Below are 23,129 nucleotides of genomic sequence, written 5' to 3'. Positions count from 1 at the left end.
GAGGGGAGGAGGGGAGGGGGAAGGAGAGAAAGAGAATGAGAAAGAAAGAAAGAGACAAAGAGAGAGAGAAAGAGAGAGAAGAAAGAAAGAAAGAGGAAAAAAGAAAAGAAAGAAAAGGAAAGAAAAGAAAAGAAAAGAAAGCAAGCAAGCTCCTGCTGTACTTTTACCAGTTACAATTACCAATGTGCCCTGGGTGCATTCCTGAATTTTCCGACTTTGTTTCCTCAGGTATAAAATGGGAAAGTAATGATTACGACACAGGATGACTGAAAAGAATGAATAAATGACTAGAACTTGGTAAAAATTAAATACATAGTTGTGAATAAAGAGTAACTACCAGCAACTGCTACCCTAAGAATTTTTATGTAATGAAAAGAGGAATTATAACAATAGCTCAGGTTTCTGGAATGCTAATTACATTCTAGGTCCTGTGCTACACTCACTGTCTTGGTTTGTTTGTGGAGTTTTTTTGTTTTGTTTTGTTTTGTTTTTTTTGGACTCTCGCTCTGTTGCCCAGGCTGGAGTACAGTGTCACAATCTGGGCTCACTGCAACCTCCGCCTCCCAGGTTCAAGCAATTCTGTGCTACACTCTTTACTTCTATCATTATATTTAATTTTTACAATAACCCATGAGGTAGATGCTAGTCAAAAATTTTCAGAGACAAGGTCTCACTCTGACTCCCAGGCTGGTCTAGAACTCCTCAGTCTCAAGCAGTCCTCCTGCCTCAGCCTCCCAAAGTGCTGGGATTACAGGCATGAGCCACTGTGCCCGGACCATGGTAGATGCTATGATTGTTCCCATTTTACGGAAAAAAAACGGTGGCTTAGACAAGTCAAAAGACTGGCTAGATTTCTGCTCATGGTCAATGAGGGAACCTGGACTTTCTGCTGTTCTTAACTAATACGCAGAGAGTGGCATGATTCACAATAGCCAGTAAGTTGAAACAACCCCATTGTCTACCAAGCAGTAAACAGGTAAATACAACATGGTACATCCACACAACAGTATGTTGTCTAGCAACACGTCTACAACATGGATGAGCCCCATAAATGTTATGCTAAGTGAAAGAAGCCAAACACAAAAGAACAAATACTGTGCGATCCCAGTGATATACAACATCCAGAATAGGCCAGTTCTTACAGACAGAAAATAGATTAGTGGTGGCCCAGCATTGGGGAGCTGGGAGAAGAAATGCTGATCTGTCCAAGGATCTTTTGGGGGTAATAAAAATGCTCTAAATGTAGAATATGGTCATGGCTGTAAAACTCAGCAAATGTACTTAGAAAACGTCGAACTGCACACTTGAAATGGGTGAATTTTTCACTGTGTAAATCGTATCTCATAAAGTTCTTTAAAGAATAAACAAAATTCCATGGTGTATACGTGCCACATTTTCTGTATCCAGGCTGTCATTGATAGGCATTTGGGTTCGTTCCAAATCTTTGCTATTGTAAATAATGCTGCCATAAACATACGTGTGCAGGTGTCTTTATAGTAGAATGATTTATAATCCTTTGAGTATATACCCAGTAATGGGATGGCTGGGTCAAATGGTATTTCCGGTTCTAGATCCTTGAGGAATTGCCATACTTTCTTCCACAATGGTTGAACGAATTTACACTTGGGGACACGGCTGAAGCTGAAAAACATCATCCTCAGCCAACTAACACAGAAACACAAAACCAAACACTGCACGTTCTCACTCCAAAGTGGGAACTGAACAATGAGAACACACGGACAGAGGGAGGGGAACGTCACACACCAGGGCCTGTCGGGGGATGGGGGCAAGGGGAGGGACAGCATTAGGACAAATACCTAACGCACGCAGGGACTTAAAACCTAGATGATGGGTTGATAGGTGCAGCAAACCATCATGGCACATTGTACACCTATGTAACAAACCTGCACATTCAATACATGTATCCGAAAATTTAAAATAAAATAAAAAGGATAAACAAAACTCTTCTCATTGTAAGATGAGATACCGAGACTACCCCATTTTTAATCTCATATATGCAGACATTAAATGTGAGGAACATGTGTCTCCTTAATTTTGCAGGGGTGGGATTGACAGACTGAAGGAAACCATGGAGAGAAATTAGGTTGGAGAGCAAAAAAGAAAGATCACGCAGTATATGGTAGCCTGTGTGAAGGGTTCTGGATTTTATGTGCAGGGCTCAGAGAAGCCACAGAAGAGTTTTAAGTAGCTCGCAGACATGATCAGATTTGTACTAAAAGTTATTACTCTGGCTGCAGACGAGGTGGGAGCACAGCTAGGGGCTGACCAAGCAGAAGCCACAGCAGTTTCCTGTCTGAGAAATGGATGAGGTTTGGACCAGAGAGATGATGGAGATGGAGGCAGTGGATGGATTGGAGAGGCATGCCAAGACATGGTGATTTAGTGGGTAGGAAGGGAGCAGTCTGCCCGTGAGAGAGGAATTAAGGAGGACAAAGAAGTGTTTAGCTTGAGCAACCCGGTCATGCCATCTGCTAAAATAGGGATCTGTAGGGAAACTTATTTGCTGGGTAAGATCATTGTGTCATTATAAAGATCATCCTCCTCCCATACGCATAAGAAATTCTATTTCAGAAGTCTTTTGAGAAAAAAACAATTCACAGAAAATTATAGGGGAGACATATCCTGGGCTAAATGAAAGGTCTACTTTGGCTTCATTAGAAAGATAATAATTCCTTGTTTGAGATAAATGGTCAGAGAACAAGAAAATAAGGTAGCAGGGGAAAGAAGTGGAAACATTTTTTTTTTTCCCATGGCAAGCTCAGAAACTTCCAGAAAGGAGCAGTTTTTAGGCAAAGGGGAGAGGTCAAATTCCTTCCCATTTGTTCCATCAGGACAGTGGAAATTAATTCTGAGCTCTGCTGTGCAAATGGAATATTTTACTTTCTTGACAATGCACCACTTCAGAGTTCCTGCATGCCCTCTGGCTGGCAAAGCCCTCTGGCTGTCTTTGAGTCCTTATCCCTATTTCTGGGCAGGACTTTTTCAACCCTCATCCATCAGAGAAGTCTATTAAGAAGAACTGGCTTTGGCATTAAGTAGACTTGAGTCAGTTTATGGCTCTATCCGTTATTCGTGATGACATATCAAGCATGTTCCCTGGCCTTCTGGAACCTCGGTCCCTTGTATATAAAATGGGACAATACCAGGGCTGTTAGGATGATTAAATGAGATCGCTCATCTCAAGATCCACTTCAGTTCCAGGAACATGGTGGGCTCCCATCATCTTACAAGGGAATGATTTCCCACCTTGTTTGTGTGGGATTTTTTTTTTTTTTTGGCATTAGGGGATCCCTTTGAGAATTAGGGAAAGCCATGCCCCACATCTTTACTAAATACTCATGCATGAAAACTTGGAACAGACCTATTAAAGTCTGATTCATGGACCACATTTTCTGAATCTTTAATGTCAGGCAATGGGTTTCAACTCTGGCTGCCTATTACATTGGAAACTTAGAGAAATACTGATCATTGAGCCCCCTGTTCCTAAAATTATCTTTAATTGGTTTGGGCCTGGATCCATGCAACCTGATTTTTTAAGGCAACCTCAGAGAATCTGTTACAGCCAGAATGGGGAACCATTGATAAAGGGGGAAAAACTGATGCCTCATTTTTTTTCCTGCCCCAGATATAGTTCTGTGTATCCTGCATTTCCCTTGATTCTGACGGTGTTTTGAGGTGGTTAGCGAGTTCGGGCTCCAGGGTCTCAATAACGTATATCCCTCCATTCTCAACCACTATTAGCAGTAAAGTCTTGGCAAGCTATTCCAATCTCTGGTTCTCATTTACTTCTGCTCATCTATAAAAGCAAGGGTCGGCACAATCATATTTGTCTTACAAGATCACTGGAAGGATCAAGTCAAGTGTTCCACATAATTCTTCTCAAAATATGAGTGGCAGGGCAAGAGCTTGATACTATGTTACATGTAACCACTATTGCCTTCATTATCATTAACACCAGCACCGTCATCATCATTGTAGCATAAGTTATTCTTATTTTTTAATTTTACTTTAAGTTCTGGGATACATGTGCAGAACGTGCAGGTTTGTTACATAGGTATACATGTGCCATGGTGGTTTGCTGCAACTATCAACCTATCATCTAGGTTTTAAGGCCCACATGCATTAGGTATTTGTCCTAATGTAGCGTAAGTTATTCTTAATAACCACACTCCTCAAATACTGAAGCTATTTTCTCATTTTTTTTTTTCTAAAGCAACTGGTGAGAATGCTCTTATACTACTCAGTCTTCAAGGGACCTGAGACTACTCTGCTTGGAAAAATGTCCGTGCCCAGGACTGATCCCATTATTCTGGTGGTGCTGAGAAACGCTACTCTAGGGTGTACCTGATTTTGTAATTCCCTACACTCTAAAGCAGCATCTGCATAGATACAAGTATGCCCATTCATTTAAAATAGTGGGAAAGAGAGGTTGCTAATAAAATAGTGGTTCCTCAGTCATCAAGTGCTAGGGTCAGTGCAGCTACAACCAAATGAATAATTTCCTGAGGGTAGGGAATCATCCCAATATTGGGAAAGCAGAGGCAAAGGGACTGTACACAAAGGCAGCTGCTGTGATGGCAAAATTTAGCAGCTTATGCTTCTCTCATTCTCTGGTTTCTCTCCCTTGACCCTAAAAAACATATGTCGCTCAAACAGTGTGCCCCAAGTGGCCCTCCCGGATCTACCACTCATGCCGATGAATCCTATCTGCCTTTCTTTCGTGTATCATTCTCTTTTGATCGCTGATCATCCACTAATCATCACTCCAGTGACTTGTTGGGAACCTTCTTGGCCCCACTTTTCTAAAAACCGTGACTCAGCCAGGCAAGGCAGGTTATTTGGGGTGGCGTGATGGCGGTGAGAAGGGGTGGGTAGAAGGGAGGAGGGGTGAGAGGAAAAGGCAATTTACGGCGCCTGTGGGTAGCTGGCTTCCCCCGACCAGCACATTTCTAATTTTATTTTGCTTGCATTTATATTAGGAAACGCGGCAACCACCTCGTGCTAAGGGCGGGGGATGAACCAGAGGAAGATGTGAAAGCTCATAGCAACCTAGGGACAGGGGACTTGTATCCCCAAGTCTTCCTAGTTCAGGCTAATGCCCACCTGGCAGGAGAGCTGAAAAGGAAAGTCACCCATTACCCCAGGGCAGGAATCAGTGTAACTTAGATTCTTGTTCATTTTCTCCTGGAAATGAAACAAATTACCCTCGCTTATTAGGTGTGGCTCTAGATTTCAACAACTCTTTCTCTCTTTTAAGACTCAAGGCCTTTTTTGTTTGCTTGCTTTACATGAAAGATGCTTCTTGGAGTTGTTAATTCCCTGTATTTATTCGTGATAGAGTCCTAGAATCCAGAATTCCTGTCTCTATGACAGCTACCAGCCCACTGGCTAAAAGCTTAGATTTAGAGACCAGAGTCCTATTTTTTTATTGTTGTTGTTTTGAGGTGAAGTCTCACCCTGTCGCCCAGGTTGGAGTGCAGTGGTGCAGTCTCAGCTCACTGCAAGCTCCGCCTCCTGGGTTCACGCCATTCTCCTCCCTCAGCCTCTCAAGTAGCTGGGACTACAGGCACCCGCCAGCACGCCTAGCTGATTTTTTTTGTATTTATAGTAGAGAAGGGGTTTCAGGATGGTCTCGATCTCCTGACCTCGTGATCCACCCCCCTCAGTTACCCAAAGTGCTGTGATTACAGGCGTCAGCCATTGCGCCCATCCCAAAGTCCTATTTTTTCTTAAGTGTATATATCTAAGTATACAATACTTTGACATACTTATCTTGACATCCATACAGAGTGAAGTGATTATTGTAGTCAAGCAATTTAACACACTCATCATCTCATAAAGTTACCGTTTCCTTCCTTCTCTCCTATTTTTATACTTTTAAAATATTTTTCATTTTTCTTTTATAGTGAGAGTACCTAGAATCTACCCTTTTGGCAAATTACCAGCATTCAATACATTATTATTATTTGTAGTCATCATACTGTACATTGGATCTCTAGAACTGCTCACACATAGACGTAATTTTCAGCCAGGTGTGACCTCAGACATGTCATTTAACCTCCCTGAACCCCCTTATTGATACTATGAGAATAACTGGAGCAACAATGTTGTAAATTAGAAAACACATGTAAGAACTTTAACAGCATGCCTGACACCTACTAAGAGTAAAATAAAGAGTAGCAGTTGTCGTCACCATCAACATTATCAACACTATGACGGTCAATCTTAGGTGTCAACCTCGTTAGACTACAGTATCCATTTATTCCATAAAACATTAATTGAGGTATTGCTGTGAAGGTATTTTATAGATATGAATGACACCTATCATTGTCTTTAAGTAAAGTAGACTGTCCTAAGAAATCTTGGTGGGCATAATGCAATTGGCAAAAGGCCTTAGAAGCAGAACTGTGGCCCTTCCTTGAGGACCACAGTGGTCCACAGTGTCAGCTCCTGCCCAAGAGTTGCCAACATGCTCTTCCGGATGGCCTGGCCCATGGATTTCTGACTTGCTTAGTCAGCCTCAGAATCATATAAGTTATTCCTTGCAACAAATCTCTTAACATACAGAAATATCCTATTGCTTGTGTTTCTTCTGTGGGATCTTGACTGATAAAATCATCATCGTCATCATCATCACTCATATTGAGTACATGCATTTGCAGGGCAGGTAGGTAAGCAACGCATACACCACAAAGATGCACTTCATTGGATTTTCTTCCTTTGGGGAATCTGCACAGAGCTGTGCTCTCTGGTTTTCACTGGAGAATGATCCTTTTTAGAGGCAAGGCAGTTTAGTAAGCACAGGTGGATCAATGGGGCTTAAAAGTTTTCCTTTTGCCTGCCTTCCATCAACTCTATGGTGCATGATGGAACCTCTGCACTAGTGGTCAGGCATTTTCATGACCCTGGGAGGGTATGTGCCATTACAGTTTCCCTGGAGAGGCTCTTCTCTCATTCATCTATTGCTTCATCCATTCATTCAACATTTGGCTGAACACAAAAGAACTCCCCTGGGCAACAATGACTCAGACAAGACCCCTGCCCCCACAAAGGTTACATTCAGTGAAGGGAGGCAGACAGGGAACCAGCAAACCAAATACAGATTAAAAAATTTTTTAAATGTGACTTAAGTGCTCAAAAAGGAATAAATATAATAGAATGGTTAAAATGGGTAAGACGAGCCATTACAGATGAGAAGGTGAGGGCTGGCCTCTTTGAGGAGGTAATGTTTGCACTGAGAGCAGAAGGAAGGGCAAGAGCCAGTCATGTAATAAGCTGGGAGGAGCCAACGGCAAGTGCAAAGGCCTTGAGGTTATTATCCAAATGACAGCAGGGACTTTAAAAAAGGTAATTAAGTTAAAATGAGGTCACTAGGGTGGGCTCTAATCCAATATAACTGGTGTCCCTATGAGAAAAGGAGATTTCGTTATTATTTATTTATTTGAAACAGAGTTTCACTCTTGTCACCTAAGCTGGAGTGCAATGGCATGATCTCAGCTCACTGCAACTTCCGCCTCTTGGACTCAAGAGATTCTCCTGCCTCAGCCTCCTGAGTGGCTGACATTACATGCATGTGCTGCCACACACTGCAATTTTTTTTTTTTTTTTTTTTTGTATTTTTGGTAGAGACAGAGTTTCACCAGGTTGGCCAGGCTGGTCTTGAACTCCTGACCTCAGGTGATCTGACTGCCTCAGCCTTCCAAAGTGCTGCAATTATGGGCATGAGCCACTGCGCCCGGCCGGAAAGGAGATTCTGGACACAGACATGCATAGAGGGAAGACAAAGTGAAGAGTAGATGGATCCCTCATGAATAGGTTAATGCCCTCCAAGAAGGGAATAGAGGGTGAGTGAATTCTTGCTCTCTCAGTGCTTCAGGGAACTGGTGGCCTTTTTGTCTATTTGTTTGCTAGCAGACACAGTATCTCACTCTTCACCCAGGCTGAAATGCAAGTGCTGCAATCGCAGCTCACTGTAGCCTCAAATACTTGAGCTCAAATAATCTTCCTGCTTCAGCCACTCAATTAGTTGGGACTACAGGTATGTGCCACCATGCCCAGATAATCTGTTTTAATTTTTTGTAGTGACAGGGTCTTGCTATGTCACCCAGGCTGGTCTCAAACTCTTGGCCTCAAGCAATCCTCCTACCTCAGCCTCCCAAATTGCTGGGGTTACAGGTGTGAGCCACTGAACCTAGCAGAGAACAAGTTGTGAAAAAGAACCTGGCTCCTCTCCCACTCTCTCTTGCTTCCCCTCCCACTATGTAATCTCTGCATATACGAGATCCCTTTGTCTTTCTGCCATGAGTGGAAGCAACATGAAGTCCTCACCAGAAGCAGTGCTGGTGTCTGCTTCTTATACAGCCTGCAGAACCGCAAGTCAAAAAAAAAAAAAAAAAAAAAATCTTCTTTATAAATTCCCCAGCATTAGGTATTCCTTTACTGAAACACAAATGAACTAAGACAAACTCTGTCTCCAATTACAATCACACTGTCAAACTGTGAGGCAAAGGGAGCCAGGACTTCAACATAGCAATTGGTGGCAGGACAATGTAGCCAATGATAGATGGTGAGATAATTGGCTCCTGTTTCATACCTTAGCCCAGGTAAGATACCTGCCTCCAAAAGCCAAACTCCAGGGATACATAAACAGCCATCTCCAGCTTTTCCTGTAACCACCCAAGTTGCTCTTGCTTCTCTGTTGCAGTATTGATGCTGCCTAAATTCCTAGTTTTCCAGAGAAGATATCATGCACTGGTTTCAGTGACTGATGGGAAAAAAGAAACCCCACTTACAGGAGGCCCAAAATAAGGGTAACTGAGGAGCTTCCTTAGGACTAAGTTTGAGAGGGAGGAGAGGATGCACTCTGTGGAGTGCAACTCTCACTGCCACCATTTATCTTCTCCTTAGCTCGCTGTCCTGAATAAAGGTAAGTAAGATATTCTCTGGTGATAGATGGTGACCTGCTCCTTCTATTGCTGCAGATTCTAGGAGAAACTACCTGAACTGGGTGCAACAGGCAAAACAACCCTGGTTGTGCTGGAGGCAATTGCCACACAGAGAACCGTAGGTAGCTCCTCAATTGTTGCAGTCTTTTAAAGAAAGATAAAACCTTTCTTCCCCTCCATCCTTCTTTAGGTTGCAGAGACAGTTCTCAGCAAGGAGCACTGTTTTGCTGTCATATTTTCCATTTCATTATTTTTTTGTAGCAAGATCAGTCATTAATCCAATCACGTCTTCATTCCATCAATATTCACTGGATCATCTATTATGTAAAAGGCACTGTGTTAGGGGCCAGTCTAGAGGTTGTACTGGATGTGGCTTTAATAAAGTGTATGTTTTGGCTATTTTGTGCTGTTGAGATCCTCTCTCTACCATTCATGTGAACCTAATGGAGAGAGAAATAAAGATTCTTGGAAGGGACAATGGAGAAGTACGAAGAATCATGTTCCGTCTGGTCAGAAACATGCATGGCTGATCAACCTGAAGCTAGCAGAATGAAGGGCCGGAGCGTGACCAGAGGAACTCCCATAAAGACTGGCCAATGATGCCATATACATAAAAACAAGCAGCTACAGAAGGGACAAAGGTAATGAAGATGCTATAAAAGAAAATACAGCATACACCTCTTGCTGATCAGCTAAGAAATGCCATGAAGATGGATAGGGTTATTTGAAGCCTCAGTTACCAACTGTACAAAAGCACCTACACATCTATAGGGCATTTCCATAAAGCCCTTGAAGTTGCCAGGATGAAACATGGGATTGCACTGAGCTGCAAGGGGCTAAATTGACTGCAAAAGGCCATGAAGCTCTGTGCACTGTTAAGTGGGACTAACACAGAGAACAGAAACAGACCATGCTGTAGGAAGCAATAAACTACGGTTTCAAGTTAAGATGGTTTCTCCTGCCTCTCCATTTTTTTTCTGATAAGAAGAGGATTGATTGTTTATAAATCCCAACTTAAAATGTCCCTTTCACTCTCCCCTGTCGTGTATTTCTTCTTGGCCAGGACTGGGAATTCAGTTACGAGAAATCTCACAGTAAATGTCGTGGGCATCTGTTTGTCACTTCGTAAATCCTCACTCTGTGCCTGTCGGGACTCCAGGATCACCTTTTAAAGCTAATCTAGCTGAGGGATAAGACAGCATTCTGAGCACTTCAACTTGAGTACGAAATGACTGGCAATAAAATCAGCCTTAACCCATATGATTGGCAGAGGGTATGGTATTGCAGGCAACTCATTTTTGAAAGCTTGCAAATATCTTAAATATATATATATATATATATATGTGTGTGTGTGTGTGTGTGTATGCATACACACATATTTATTTTAGTAAGGAAATAACATGAATACATATATATTTCAGTAAGTAAACATCCTAATTGCTAAAAATGCATGTAGTATATTTACAAGGGGTATGTTAGGCTTACTTGGCAATGCAAAGTCAAACCAACTGCACGGTACACAACCTGAAAACTTTTACCTGCTTCCCATGATTAACTGAGATTCTTGCCACACAAACACAAAAGACTAAGACATTAAACCAACTTTACCTACTGGGTCTCCCTAGAAAGGTCATTAATCTGTTTCTACTGATTTACTCTGATAATAAATATTACTCTGCATAGAAGATTATGTTTCTAAATTAGACAATCAGCTAAGCACTTCCCTAAACCTGCTAAACATTTTACTGAGTTCCTAACGTTGGTTTAAGTAGAACAAAACATCCTACTCTCCTCTGGGTGGGCAAGCCACACCTGTGTTAAGAACACAACATTGGCCATAGGTTCATCGTGTTATGGATCAAATCATATGAGAAAATCAGACCGTCCTCCTGTATTCCAGCATAAACACTGAGGGGTGGACAGCACTAATAGATGCCTTCCTTTGGGTGCATAAGCAGAGCACAATTGGCTTCTCAGTAATTACTATACACAGTTCTCTCAGTGGTGAGGTTTCAGTTCCCCTCATGCAGATAATCACTGCAGTCCCTGCACTCACTTTTGCCCTTTTCAAAGACTCAGGGGCTTCGTTTTCTTCCGTTTCCTTCTGCCCGTCACCAAAGACTGTAGGTGGCAGACCAGGTTTACGTCAAGGTTATTAATGACCAGGAAGGCATGACATTCTGGTTTTTTAAAAAATGTATCATATTTTGTAAACACAGATTGTACAAGTGAAAACAGGGTGGGCAGGAACACGCTACTGAAAGTTTCACATTATTTCCATAAGTTTTTTCTTTTTTTCTTTTCTTTTCTTTTTTTTTTTTTTTTTTGAGACGGAGTCTCACTCTGTCACCCAGGCTGGAGTGCAATAGCATGATCTCACTGCAACCTCTGCCTCCTGGGTTCAAGCCATTCTCCTGTCTCAGCCTCCCGAGTAGCTGGGATTACAGGTGTGTGCTACCACGTCCAGCTACTTTTTGTATTTTTAGTAGAGATGAGGTTTTACCATGTTGGCCAGGCTGGTTTTGAACTCCTGACGTCAAGTGATCTGCCTGCCTTGGCCTCCCTAAGCCCTGGGATTATAGGTGTGAGCCACCGCGCCCAGCCCATTTCCATATGTTTTCACCCAGTTGGAGTTTTCCAAAATAGTCACCAGGCAAGCCTCATCTCTTTCAATATTTTCTTGGTCTCTCAGCCTCTATCTTAATATCCATGAAGGGAGGTGGCAGGACAAAATCAGATAAAAGGAGAATTAAATATTCCATGTATAACTTCTACGTCTATCTCATAGAGGAGTGGCATCATAACCCCACCTCCCCTTCTTACACATGGAAAAGAGAGTGTAGGATCAAAAGAAAGTCACAGCATTCTTTGGGACAAAAAGAGGAGGAGTTTCAAGTTGGAGTGCATAGTCCCAGAGAGTGCAGGGGACATAGAAAGATGAAGATATCCAAAACAGTCAAGAACACAGAAGCAACAAGTAGAATGGTGAATGCCAGGAATTGCAGGGAGGGGAAAATGAGGAGTTACCAATCAGTTTGCCTTAAGGGAGAAAATACAGAAAAGAGAAAGGGTGGGGGAAGAGGGGGAGAAAAGGAGATGAAGGAAGCCTCACTCTAAAAATACAAGGAAAAATGCCAGTGAATAATCCCTGATGTCTTAGAAGACTGAGGAACTTTTTCATTTTTATTTTCTTGAGACAGTCTTGCTCTGTTGCCCAGGCTGAAGTGCAGTGGCACGATCATAGCTCACTACAGCCTTGACCTCCCAGGCTCAAGTGATTCTCCAACCTCAGCTTCTTGGGTAGCTGGGACTACAGGCACATGTCACCATGCCTGGCTAATTTATTATTATAATTTTTATAGGGACAGTGTCTTGCTATGTTGCCCAGGCTGGTCTCAAACTCCTGGGCTCAAGTGATCCTCCCACCTCAGCCTCTCAAAGTACTTGGATTTCAGGTGTACGCCATTACACCTGACCAGGAACTTACAAATATGGGGAAGCTAATACTACATTTTAAAGTGTTTGCAGTCCTGTCATCCCTCAGATTAAAATGGGATATGCACAGTGGCCTCGAGTGATGTTGCGCATTTAGGGTGGGCCTGAGATAGAAGCAAGAGATTAGAGGTAGGAGGAGATGGTTCACTGAGAATGGATCATTGGAATGAACAGTTACTCTGAAAAAGCGAAGTATCCTGGCAGGTGTCTGCAGACACCCTGTGGGTGCCGTGGATTTCCCACCTCCCATGTATTAGAGTTGTAGCCAGTTTAAATATAGAAAGCTGGAGAAGTTAGGGGCACCCTGGCTGCAGATCGAAATGTTAGTTAAAGATTGCGACGGTCTTAAAATACAACGTGAGTGATGTTTGAGAACACAGCACAGCTTGTGCAGCCCTATGTAAAGCAGATGCAAATCATATGTAAATGTGCACCTGTCCTTCTTGACTAGTTCTGACTCCAGCCCCTTCTGAGGACTGGCTGTCTGGGCAGACTTAGATTTCTGGTTAAATCAGTGGCCAGTAAACCAATCACTTGCTGGGAAGGCACAAGATTGCCTTTGCAGGGTGGGTGACGAGGAGATTTTGAGAAACAGACCCTAGCTAAGCAGATACTTGCAGAGGGAAAAGAGAACTGGAAGACACCATGTATCAACCAAAAGGTGGACTAGGGCTCACAGAGGGGCCTGTTTCTGAGCTGTGAGAAGCAAGGACAAAGTTGTGCAGGCTGAAAACTCACTGCAATCCTGGGCACAGCCCACCTGTGTTTTTTTTTTTTTTCAAACTCCTCACTGTGGTAAAATACATACAACATAAAAGTTACTATCTTAACCATTTTAAGCATACAATTCAGGAGCATTAAATATATTTATATTGTTTTGCAACCATCACCACCATAATCTCCAGAACTCTTTTCATCTTGTAATACTGGAACTGTGTACCCATTAAACCGTAACTGCCCTTTACCCCACCTTTGTGTCGACCAACCACCACCATTCTCCTCGTCTCTCCGGTTTTCACTATAAACTTCACGTGAGTGGAATCATACAGCGGGTGTGTTTTTGTGACTGGCTTATTTTACTTAGAATAGTGTCCTCAGGGCTCATCAATGAAACATGTGTCAAAATTTTCTTCCCTTTTAACGTTGAATAATATTCCATTGTGCATGTGTGTGTGTGTATGTGTGTATCACATTTTGCTTATCTGTTCATCACTGATAAACAGTTGTATTAGTGCCATATTTTAGCTGTTATGAATATGAGTGTAAAACATTTCTTTGGCCGGGCACAGTGGCTCACGCCTGTAATCCCAGCACTTCGGGAGGCCGAGGCAGGCAGATCATGAGGTCAGGAGATCGAGACCATCCTGGCTAACACAGTGAAACCCCATCTCTACTAAAAATACAAAAATAAAATTAGTCTGGCATGGTGGCGAGCGCCTGTAGTCCCAGCCACTCGGGAGGCTGAGGTGGGAGAATGGTGTGAACCCGGGAGGTGGAGCTTGCACTGAGCCGAGATCGTGCCACTGCACTCCAGCCTGGGCAACAGAGTGAGACTCTGCTTCAAAATAATGATGATGATGATGATGATGATGATGATGATACTAAACCATTTCTTTGAGGCTCTACTGGCTCTACTTCAGTGGACCCCAACCTTTTTGGCATCAGGGACCAGTTTTTCGGGAGACAATTTTTTTCACAGATGGGTGGGGTGGGGGGCTGTGGCAGGCGATGGTTTCAGGATGAAACTGTCCCACTTCAGATCATCAGGCATTAGATTCTCATATGAAGTGCACAATCTAGATCCCCCACGTGCACAGTTCACAATAGGGTTTGCACTCCTATGAGAATCTAATGTCACAGCTGTTCTGACAGGAGGTAGAGCTCAGGTGGTGAAGCAAGCAACGAAGAGTAAATGTAAATACAGAAGAAGCTTTGCTTGCTCACCAATCGCAGCCCAATTCCTAACAGGTCATACCCCGGTAACAGTATGTGACCCAGAGATTGGGGACCCCTGCTTTACACTCAACTCTTTTAAATATATACCCGGAATAGGAATTGTTGGATCATCTGACAGTTCTATTTTAAATTATTTGGGAATCTCCATGCTGTCTTCCACAGCAGCTGTGCTATTTTACATTCCTACCCACAGTGCATAATGGGTCCAATTTTTCCACATCTTTATCGACACATGTTTTCCGTGCTTTTTTTTTTTAATTGCAGCCATCCTAATATGTGTGAGGTGGTATCTCATTGTGATTTTGATTTGTCTTTTCTCTAATGATTAATGATGTTGAGCAACTTTTTTCATGTGCTTATTGGCCATTTGCTTATCTTCTTTGAAGAAATGTCTATTCGAGTCCTTTAACCATTTTTAATCAAGTTATTTGTATTGCTGTTATTGTTGTTGACTGACCCATATTGATTTTTGGACACAGTTAAGTAGCTCTAGCAGGAAGACCACGGGAAGATCTTCCAAAGTTAATGCAAATGCTACATTTATGCATATCCTCCTAACGCACGCTACTTAGCTGTTAATTGGCTTCCCAAACTCCTGCAAGTTCTGCTATTGTTAAGTCTGAAATAAATCGCTTGTGCATCTCCATTACCACCTAAATCTACCCCACCATCAATATTCCCTCTGATCTACAATCTACAGTCACTGCCTAAAGGAGCTTCCTAACTTCATGCTCGCTGTGCCCATTCTCTACCAGCTTGGGTAAGTTTTGTGAATAAGAATCAGATCGGCCAGGTACGGTGGCTCACGCCTGTAATCCCAGCACTTTGGGAGGCTGAGGCGGGTGGACCACCTGAAGTCTGGATTCAAGACTAGCCTGGTCAACATGGTGAAACCATATCTCTGCTAAAAATACAAAACATCAGCCAGGTGTGGCGGCGGGCACCTGTAATCCCAGCCACTTGGGAGGCTGAGGCAGGAGAATCGCTTGAACCTGGTAGCGCAGAGGTTGCAGTGAGCCCAGATTGCACCATTGCCCTCCAGCCTGGGGGACAAGAGCAAAACTCCATCTCAAAAAAAAAAATTGAAAAAAAAAAAATTGAAAAAAAAAAATCATACCATGGCATTCTCTTGCTTGGATCAAACTAAGAACCTCCTGCCTCACCCAGAATAGAATCCTTACTTCTCACCACAGCCCACAATAGCAGACACAGGGCTTTATCTCTCCTGTTTCCTTGACCTCAGCTGGTCACCCCACCTCTTCCACTACCTGGCTCTCTGTTGTTTCTCTGCTACGCTGTGTCACTCACTCTGGTATCTGGCATTCCTTCAGCTTGGGATGTTTCTCCCTGACATTTGTATATGCCAGACTTCATTTTAACCTCAGAGAGGTCTTTCTCTCCCCGTCCCCTTTCCAATTCCTCTCTCTTGTATCTTCCAGCTTTGTTGCCTGCAGACCAATTTTTACATTCAGAAATTAATTTATATTTGTGATTCCCACACTGATCTCATAAAATTCAATTTGGTTGCTATTTAGAGAGTCCCCAAATAATGGTGGCTTAAACAAAATATAGGTTAATTTTTCTCTCCCATACAAGAAGTTCAGGGCTACATATTCCATCTTAAACCTTTTTGCCTCATTTACTTTTTTTCCACTATCCTTAGGACGTAGATTCCACCAACAAAGTTGCCTCAAAGTCATATAATGTCGTACAACAGTGGGGAGAAAGCATGAAAGGGTATGTGGTGTTTTCATTGCAATGAGTTAGTCCCTATTAAAGTGTTTTCCCAGGATGCACGTCTAATAATTTTCACTGCCATCTTAATTCGGATCCCTCTCTGCTAAGCTGAGAAACATAGCATTATTATCCTTTAATTTGGGGCATACTGACACTCTGACTAAGAGAACTATTTCCAAGCACGCTATTCCTTAAAAAGAAGGGATAAAGGGATACTGGGCAGATAAGCTGGCAGTTTCTGTCACAACTCCTTCTTGAAATATGAGGAAAATATGAGGAAAAATGTTTTCCTCGAGCAGAAAATATGAGCTCCATGCAAGCAGTGATGTTGTCTGTGGGGTGTATTGCAATATCATCCTTAGTGCCTACTGCAGTGTCTGACAGGCACACCATAAATAGAGGTGCAATAAACATTTGCTGAATTTGGAGAGAGCACAGTTGTGGGTTTTATTTTCTAAGATGATGTTTAAGGATGCACATGGATGCTTCCTGTCACATTCAGGTTGTTCCATAAGACAGGCCAACTTCGTGTCACCGTCAACTCATTCACTTCCGCACTCCACTCCCAGGGAAAACCCATCTGCTTTAAATCTCAGAACCAGAGTATCATCCTTACCATCTACAAGACAGTCGAGTTTCCTTTCTAAAAGTCGCTGCTTCCTAGGATTTTGCATTATATATTTCACGTGGAGGCCCGATTTGCAGCCCAGAACAATTCAAACCAGTTTTGTTGGTGCTATGTGTTCATGTCCCTGACACTATTATATATTATGACTGGTATCTGACTTTTAGATTTATCTGCAGAATTTCCCAGAAATCTGGCTCCATGATTGTGACTGTCCACATTCTGAGCACACTCAAGAGATTGCAGAAGTGGTCCCCAACATGTTCTTTGTTCTTTTTGTCTAATTTCTTTTTTTTCTTTCCTTTTTTTTTTTTTTTTTTTTTTTTTTTTGTGAGATAGAGTCTTGCTCTGTTGCCCAGGTTGGAGTAGTATAGTGGCATGATCTCAGCTCACTGCAATCTCCACCACTCAGGTTCAAGCAATTCTTGGGTCTCAGCCTCCTGAACAAACTGGGACTAAAGGCGCCTGCCACCACACCAGGCTAATTTATGTATTTTAGTAGAGACAGGGGTTTTACCAAGTTGGCAAGGAAGGTCTTGAACGCCTGACCTCAAGTAATTCATCTGCCTCAGCCTCCCAAAGTGCTGGGATTATAGGTGTGACCTACTGCACCGCCCAGCCTTTTTGTCTAATTTCATCTCAGCCCTGGTCAGATTATTGGCTGATTCTGCATATGGAAGTAGATACCATTCCTCCAAACATGAGTATACACAAGGATGACAGGTGTCTGACTGTGTTAAAACTTCCAAACCTTCAGGCATATGCTGCCTGAAACAGTCATTCATTTCCAAAGACGTTTTAAAGTGTGTGATTCAGGGCCTATTTTGAAAACATTTCTCACCTACTTTTTAAACGATTACCATTCGATTTTTCAAATGATAAAACAGAGAAAAAAAAAACCTTTAAACACTCAGTGGATCCTGAATTATTAAACATAAAAGGGCACTTTGGTGTATTTATTATCACACTGAAGGAAATCTTGTCTGGTTTAAGCTCTTAGCTCCTTAAAATGTCCCCCTCTGTGCTGAAGTGGAGTTAAAAATACGTTGCCATAAAACTCCATCCATTTCCAACTTTCTCATCAACAGTTCCTGACATTGTGAGCTGTCACCTCTGCAGCCTGCACGCTTCCTCCAGGGAGGAGGACGGTCCTGTGGTGTTGATGCTCATACTTCCCTGGTCCCTTGGAACTGAAACTGACTGCTGGTATTTGGAGCTGTCTCCTTTTCTCCTTTCCCAGATGGACACCATTTCTCTAAGGGTTGATTTCAGGGGTCCTCCTGCAAGCATGGTTCAATACTGAGCAAACTGTGAACAAGGCAGCCAACTCACTGCCTGGGAACTGACACTATCTTTTGCCCCTGATAGTGTGCTATGGTTTCGATGTGTCCCCCAAAGTCTATGTGTCAGAAACTTAATAACCAACGCAACAGTGTTGGGAGGTGAGGTCTGGTAAGAGGTGATTAGGTTATGAGAACTCCACTTTCATGAACAAAGTCACTACTGCTGGAATGAGTTAGTTATCATGAGAGTGGATGGTTATAAAAATGAGTTCATCTCTTCTTCTCTCTTGCCCTCCCACCATGCGATGGAGGAGGAGGAAGGCCCATGTAACATGCAGTGTCATGCTCTTGGACTTCCCAGCCTCCAAACCCATGAGCCAAATAAACTTCAATCGCTTTTAAGTTACCCAGTCTTAGATATTCTGTTATGAAAACACAAAACAAACTAAAACATTGTGTCTTCTTGTTTTTGATTTTGTCTTTTTCGTAAAGGAGGTGGAATTTATATAACATAAAAGTAACTATTTCAAAGTGTACAACTGAGTAGCATTTAGTACCTTCACATTGTTGCACAACTGCCACCCTCTCTCTAGTTTCAAAAAATTTTCATCACCCCAGAAGAAAACCACCAGGTGTGAGCTGAGTGGAGTGGGGGAAAAAAAGAAAATCCGTGATCATTTATCAGTCAAACTCCCTATTCCTGCTCCCCTGGCAACCCCCATTCTGCTTTCTGTCTCTATGAATTTGCCTATTCTGGATATTTCATGGAAATTGAGTAATATGTGATCTTTGATGTCTGGTTTCTTCCCTTAGCATAATGCTTTCATCTACATTGTAGCATGTATCAGTACTCCACTTATTTTTACTGTTAAATAATATTCTACTACAGAGATATACCGCATTTAGTTTCTCCACACATCTACTGATGGACAGTTGAGTTGTTTCCACCTTTAAGCTATTGTGGATAAATGCTGTGATGAACATTTGTGTACATATTTTTGTTTGAGTACTTGTTTTCAATTTTACTGGAAATAAACTTCCAAGAGGAATTACTTGGTAATGTGGTAATTTTATGTTTAACTTTTTTTTTTTTTTTAAAGAATGGCCACACAGTTTTCCACTATCTGTGATAATTTTACACTATCACCGTTTGATAGTATTTTTTTTTTCTTCACTCACAGGTTTTTAGGCTTTCTCCCCATGACTTCCTTTTAACCTAGCATTCAAAAAAACATCACTCTAGAAATGGAAAGAAGCTCTGGAATTCCCAAGAGCAGGAGTTAAAATTGGTATCAAGCTCAGTCGCTGCCTGCTTCAACCACAACAGGAAGCAATAGCTGCTCGGAGCCACAGTTTTCTTTATTCATTTTCTTCATCCCTAAAGACAACGGCTGTGAAGGAGGCTTGGAAGAGCCACATCTGTACCTAGTTTCAACAGCCTGGAGAAACCAGAGAACACTAGAATGAAGGACAGATCGGAGATGGAGTAGAGAAGGAATGACTGGGAGCGATGGTAAAGGAGTCATACATGAGTTGAGGTGTCCAGCACACAAGAAGAAACCATTTGGGTGCAAGATGGCTATGGTGTGCACCTTTGAAATGCAGTCTTTTCAACTCTCCTTAAGATTACCCAGACTTGCGTGCAAAGACTAGACCACTGGATTTATATATTTCAGATAACCCAACTTCCCCTCTGCACACCAATGTAATTATATTTAGCTGTGCATATTTATCTCTGGCGCAGAATTCCATTTCCCTTTCCCTTTGCATATGCTGTCCTCTTTGCCTGAAACACCCTTCCATAAATCGTCTATGTGAAAAAATTCCTACTCATCCTCAAAAGCCTGCCCAGCCTTCCCTTCTTTCCACAAACCTTCCAAAAATTCACTTTGCAGCATGACTCCTGACTCTCCGTACACAGATGCCTTTCCATTTGACTTATTCCTATACACACACGCCCGTCTCCTTTGCCTAACTATGAATTCTTTCAAGTCAGGGACCTTGGTTTCCTCTAAAAAATGGGAATGAAAATATTTGTGGCTCAGAATTGTCATCGGGGTGAAGTGAGTTCGTGTGTTTAAAGAGTTAGTTGCACTAACCTGCATGTTGTAGATGCCTCTTAAATGTTTGGGAAGCCATTGGACCTTTGGGTACCTACACTATCAGTACTGGCAATGGTCTGAATGAAAGATGATTCTTCATTTTGCACTGCTAAGCAAGTCAGTGGCAAATGGACCTAGGGAGAGGAGGAGTGAAGCAGGATGGGCAGGAAAAGTTGAAGGAAAAATTCCCTGGGAAACCTTCAGGATGAAAGGGGAGAGTGAAGATAACACAGCCAGTATCATGAACATTACATTCACCATGCACACAAACACTAAATAAACTGAGTTAACGTAAGCATTATTACCATTCTGATTATGGAACATACTGATTATTTATACTTCAAAACTACTGGGCCAAGCCTGTTCCTTTACTTCCTTTAGATAAATGAGGAGGAGCAGGATGATGAAGAGAAAAGATTGGGAGTCCAAAGCAAAACAATAATAATAATAGTAATAACTCCCTAAGAGAGGATTGGAAATATGATACTCACATTTTTTTTTTTAGATGGTGAGAGTCTAGAAGAAACTCCTTAGATCCTGCCACAAATAGCAGTGTGCCAGTAGAGAATGAAAGAAAAGGTCATGTCATGTGGGCTAAGCTTTATTCAGTGATACATTTGTAAGAAATACAAACCAGGCACCTTTCTAAACTTATGAGCATCTAGCTGGGCACGGTGGTTCATGCCTGGAACTCCAGCACTTTGGCAGGCAGAGGCAGGCAGATTACCTGAGGTCAGGAGTTCAACATCAGCCTGGCCAACATGATGAAATCCCATTTCTACTAAAAATACAAAAATTAGCCAGGCGTGGTGGTACAGGCCTGTAGTTCCAGCTACTCAGGAGGCTGAGGCAATCAGTTGAACCTGGGAGGTGGAGGTTGCCCTGAGCTGAGATCGCACCAGTGCACTCCAGCCTGGGCAAGATAATTGGACTCTGTCTCAATGAAAAAATAAACAAACAAATAAATACGTAAATAAAGAGAGTGAGAGTGAGCATCATACATCCGCAAACAGTCTTTCAAATATGTGCTGTTGGATCAGTTGTCCTGTTTTGCCTTGCAAATATCAGAGGACAGGCACCTGCCCAGGTCGTGTAATAATGATCATCTACTCTCAATATGTTTTTGATACTCTTACAGTGGACAACAAGTTTGCACACCAGTTCATTTGTGGAATTGGGTAGGACAGACGCTGCAACCAAGACTTTCACAAGAAGCTTTATGTTGCAAGCCTGTGTGAAGAAATTAATTTAAGAGAATGAGGCTCAATCAGAGACATTACCACCAAATATAAGGCTATTCTAGGAAAATCAGCCCACAAGCAGAGTCCACCCCAACTCCTAATATGGCTGGTCCAACAAGAAATGCAATTTGATAGGCTCCGGTGTGTGATGTTCCCCTTCCCGAGTCCAAGTGATCTCACTGTTCAGTTCCCACCTGTGAGTGAGAACATGCAGTGTTTGGTTTTCTGCTCTTGTGATAGTTTGCTAAGAATGATGGTTTCCAGCTGCACCCATGTCCCTACAAAGGATGCAAACTCATCCTTTTTTATAGCTGCATAGTATTCCATGGTGTGTATGTGCCACAGTTTCTTGGGTGCAGCACACCAACATGGCACAAGTATACATATGTAACAAACATGCACGCTATGCACATGTACCCTAGAACTTAAAGTATAATAAAATAAAAATAAATAAATAAATAAAAAGAAATGCAACTTGAGGCGCAAAACATGGTGAGGTTGATAGACTTAAGGGTGCTGACAGACTTAACAGATCTTTTTTAAAGTTCAGAGAATATAATTTTTTAAGTTTCCTTGCTAGAATTAGAAGAACAATGAACAGCTAATAAAGAACCAATCAACTGTATTAACCTCAATAAAATATTGAAAGGTGTTATTCAGTTGTCTTTGAATTCTCCACTTTTTTTTTTTTGTGAGACAGGGTTATTCTGTAGCCCAAGCTGGAGTGCAGTGGCACAATCTCAGCTTCCAGCAACCTCTGCCTCCCAGGCTCAAGCAGTCCTCCCAACTCAGCCTCCCTAGTAGCTGGAACCACAGGCGTGCACCACCACGTTCAGCTAATTTTTGTAGTTTTTGTAGAGACAAGGTTTCACCATGTTAGTCAGGCTGGTCTTGAACTCCAGGGGGCAATCCAACCCTCTCAACCTCCAAATGTGCTGGGATTACAGACATGAGCCTCTGCACGCAGGCTAAATTCTCCCTTTTCTAAATGTAATAAAAACTGTGTGTTTCTGCGGAAGGGGTAGAAAACCGAATGCATTCAAAGATGGTTTCAGGCATTGAGTTTTAGTAATGAGTATCTGTTTGGTAATTTAAATGGACACTTTGAAATCTTTAGCCGCAAAGAGCTAATTTTCCCAAATTCTAGCCGTTCCACTGCCAAAGTCACTAGGTGGCCATCCTGTACCACAATGATAAATTGTCAGCTGCTTAGTATCTTTCTACATTGATAGGCTTTGTTTAAACTGAAATACATTATTGTTAAAAGGCAACTGGATATCAATAATGTAAATGATAAAATAACAGTATCACTTGCTCTGAATAAAAGGTAGCCATAAAATAAACACAGCGCAATCACAAGTTATTAAAATCTAACTACCATTACCTGTAGACACTGAGCCGGAGGCTTCCATTTTATTACTAAAAACGGAGATCACAAAGTATTAGAGAGATGTTTAAGACACTCTAGTACCAAATAAAGACTTTCTCATTGACATGAACAGGGTAAAGGAAAGAGAAACGAAAAGAGAATAACTCCTTCTCCTAATAATTGATTTAATGTTATTTAATAGCCTCGCGTGTACCTGTCTAAATCCATAATGATATAATGGGACTTATGCTTGGGAAAGACTATTTTTAGCCAATCCTTAAAAAAAAAAAAAAAAGATAGATAGATACACAGATAGGTAGATAGATAGATAGATAGATAGATAGATAGATAGATA

At 42.0% G+C, this 23,129-nt stretch overlaps 1 protein-coding gene across 5 annotated transcripts in view; it reads right to left on the bottom strand.

The window, feature by feature from the left end:
* The window catches only part of LOC111551668 (RNA binding protein fox-1 homolog 1), a 1,700,664-nt gene that overhangs the window by 494,596 nt on the left and 1,182,939 nt on the right, over positions 1-23,129 (bottom strand). The window lies entirely within an intron of this gene.

This window comes from Piliocolobus tephrosceles, chromosome 17 (assembly GCF_002776525.5).
Source record: "Piliocolobus tephrosceles isolate RC106 chromosome 17, ASM277652v3, whole genome shotgun sequence".
Lineage (NCBI taxonomy): Eukaryota > Metazoa > Chordata > Mammalia > Primates > Cercopithecidae > Piliocolobus > Piliocolobus tephrosceles.
The sequence above is the reverse complement of the archived record's forward strand: the minus strand, read 5'-3'. Positions and strand labels throughout refer to the sequence as shown.